The sequence below is a fragment of the Triticum dicoccoides genome, chromosome 1B (assembly GCF_002162155.2).
Source record: "Triticum dicoccoides isolate Atlit2015 ecotype Zavitan chromosome 1B, WEW_v2.0, whole genome shotgun sequence".
In the NCBI taxonomy this organism is placed as follows: domain Eukaryota; kingdom Viridiplantae; phylum Streptophyta; class Magnoliopsida; order Poales; family Poaceae; genus Triticum; species Triticum dicoccoides.
This window is the reverse complement of record NC_041381.1, coordinates 21,861,020-21,864,562: the sequence shown is the minus strand read 5'-3', so window position 1 is coordinate 21,864,562 and position 3,543 is coordinate 21,861,020. Positions and strand designations below refer to the sequence as shown.

General features: G+C 44.4%; 1 pseudogene; it reads left to right on the top strand.

Annotated features, from left to right (window-relative positions):
- Positions 1–248: 248 nt before the first annotated feature.
- On the top strand, positions 249–3,515 carry LOC119299935 (annotated as a pseudogene).
- The last annotated feature ends 28 nt before the right edge of the window (positions 3,516–3,543 follow it).

Sequence of the window (3,543 nt, the reverse complement as noted above, 5' to 3'; positions counted from 1 at the left end):
TGAGGAACAACCATTCTCTCAAAGCATTGGATCTGACGCTGCTGCTCAATAACCAAGGTGTGTGCTTCCCTACCTTTGCTACTTGCTCAGATCAGATTGTATTAGGCGCGTCATATTTAAAGAAAAATGAACAGTGGTATTAGGCGCGTCATAGATACAAAATCGCTTTAGGTGTTCTGTTTCTGTTGTTGTTGCTTAAACATTCTGTGTTTAACCGGCTTAGTTGTTCTCATGTGTGCAAGCCTCCAGAATTTATTTTTTCAAGCTGAATCTCCAGTAAAAAGGAAGAAGCAGAAAGTGAAGGAAAAAAAAAGGAGCTCGCTGACCAGAATTCCGTTTTATGGCCATTCTAGATTGTAGCACATTTGCTAGGTGAACCAAATAATTTAGCTTCCATTTCCCCTTTTTCTTCTTCCAGGGAACAAGCTGATTCATTTGCTAAGACAAAGAACCATATATCTCATATTGAGGTGGAAAGCAGACTTTCCACGATGGCGACTGAACCTCTCCATGACAATCTGGACAATGTCGCAGCAACTGACGAAAGTGATTCCTCTTCCCAGCAGCAATTCACCGGGTACAACTACGGCCTGAGTGGTCCACAGTCCAAAGTTCTTTCCCCAGCAAACCAAGAAAGAACATATCTGCATGGTGGAGTCACTGACCCTGGGTTGTGCAGTAACAAAAGCAGCCTTGGACAAAACCAATTTCAGATTTCTCCAGGGGGTAGCCCTGAGCACCGCCAGATAAGATCAAACGATGCTCTTCACAACATAAGCCAGATGCTGATGGAAGACGTCGACGAGAGGGTCAACATATGCCAAGGGGAGGCTGCTCTCCAGGATGCCGAGAAGCCATTTTGTGACATTCTTGGGGAGGTATGCGCATCAGCTACTAACTGGCCGCCATTGCATACCAACAACAGACCAGACGACTCTGATAAGAGTGGGACCAGCCATTACAAGAGGCTCTCGAGCACTAGCTTCAGTAATGACTATTCCAGTTACAATGTGCTACAGCCCTTAGCAACCCCGTTGAGTCCATATATCTACAATAGGAGTCTTTTTGTACCAAACCAGCCATTGACAAGTGTTGGATGGACTTCTGGATCTGGCTTCCCTGCCTTGAATTGTCAAAGAGGTGTCGAGGAGGAAAATATATTTGCTGCAAGTATTGTTAAGCTGGTGATATATTTAAAGAACGACATACTTTATATTTCCCAACTGACTACAAAGGCAAAAGTAGGAGAAATGAGCGAAAATGCAATCTTTGAGCTGGCGGACCAAAGGGGCTGGGATACCTTTCAAGGAAGGAGCAATAAACATCATGCCATCACCACTTGTGCAATAATTCAAAATGAAAATTTCGACCGAGTTCTGCTATGCTATGGTCTGAGGAGTTTAGATGGAATAGCAAGACTGCGAGAAAGGATGGCGGGGGAAGGAAACAAAAACTCATTGAAAATCCGGAGCAAAGGGCGTCAGAAGCTAAGGGTTAGGAAGCAACCGAGGAAAGAGTTGGTTGATCTCAGGACTCTCCTCATCCATTGCGCAGAAGCTGTGGCAAAAGACAACCACCTGTTGGCCAATGACCTCCTAAAGAAGATAAGACGACACTCCTCAACAAATGGTGATTGTACTCAGAGACTGGCATTTTACTTGGTGGATGGCCTTGAGGCACGCTTGGCTGGGATCGGGAGTCAGGTTTATCGCAATCTCATGGAAAGGCGAACAAGTACCACAGATTGGCTAGAGGCTTACAACCTTTTTCTTGAAGCTTGCCCTTTCAAAAGGGTGTCATACAACTTTGCCAACCAAACTATTCTTGATGTCTCGCAAAGGCAACCAAGGGTGCACATCGTTGATCTTGGCATCAGCTTCGGCTTTCAGTGGCCATCAATGATTTAGAGGTTTGCATGGCGAGAAGAGGGAGCCCCTAAGCTTCGGATCACCGGTATAGAAGCTCCCCAGCCAGGTTTTCGCTCCTGCGAAATGATCGAGGAGACAGGGAAGCGGTTAGCTGATTATGCAAACATGTTCAAGGTACCATTTCAGTATCAGGGCATTGCCACTTCAAGATGGGAGACCATTAAAATTGAGGATCTTAACCTTGACGAGGATGAAGTTCTCATAATCAACTGCATATTCCGGATGAAGAATCTTCGTCATGAAACCGAATCCATAAATAGCGCAAGGGATGAGGTGCTGAAAATTATGAGGAGGATGAACCCAAAGGTCTTTATTTCTGGCACCATGAATGGTTTACACAGTTCTCCCTTCTTCATACAACGATTCAAAGAGGTTATGCTCCATTACTCTTCAATGTTTGATATGCTTGATGCAAATTTTCCACGGGATAATGAAGCAAGAGAGATGATTGAGAGGATCATATTTGGGCGGGATGCACTTAATATCATAGCATGCGAGGATGCAGAAAGGACTAGGGCATAAAGTTACAGGCAGTGGTAAGCAAGGTTTATCAAGGCTGGGTTCCAGCAGCTTCGTGTCGATCAAGCTGTCTTAAAGAAAATAGTACACATGAAGAACTCACTTTATCATGAGGAAATTTTTGCTGTTGAAGATCGCGGTTGGCTGCTACAACGATGGAAGGGGAGATTACTATATGCTATATCTAAATGGAAACCTGATGATCAGCAAGACTCGAACTGTTTTTCAAGTGCACAAACATCTAAAGGCAACTTACCACCTCTGTAACCACTTGCATGATTCTCAACACGATGGGTCTAAATTGCTGAACACTGTAAGACATATATTCTTTCGTCAGATGCACATTGGGAACTAGTATATTGGAAGAAGATGGGATGGCGATTAATGTTGACATTCAACATGTTTTGATTTGGTCCAACTGCGCTACTACACAATCATGTGTAGCAAAAGGCAACTGTACATACTTTGCTTTTGTCATTCTATTTAATTTCTGAACAAACTGTTCGAGAAAGTTGCTCCATAAGTGAATCTGGTGTCCTTTTAAACGAATATTAACTATGTGTACTTACTCGGTCATTGTGTTTGGTCCATGTATTGGGCCTACAAGACATGAGATTAGTGGACACTGGCTTTGCTGTTTTCTCAAAACTGACGATATGGCAGATGAGAGGATTGCCATTTCTGATTTGAAGACGGCAATTGTACTCAATGTTCAAGGAAGTGTTTTTAGGCAGCGCTTAATACAGGCGGGAGGAGATAGGGGGGATATAAGGCCCGGGCCAAAATTGGCTTGGCGGCTAGGGTAAAAGGGTGGGGAGAGAAGAGAGGCCGAGAGAGTGTTGCGGTGGCGGTTGTTCTTCTTCGTTTCGAGCAGCCCCTTTTCTCTGATTCCAGCAGCGTCTGTGGTGATCCTCCTCCTCCTCGGCAGCCGGCAGGTGAGCATCGATCTATCCTCTCCTCTGTGCTCCTCTTCCTCCTCTGTTACAGTTTGTTACAGTTTGTTACAGTTTGTGATCCTCCTCCTCCTCGGCAGCCAGCTACTGTTATAGTTTGTTGATTCAAATTTTTCTTGCATATTATTCGAAAACAGCCTAAT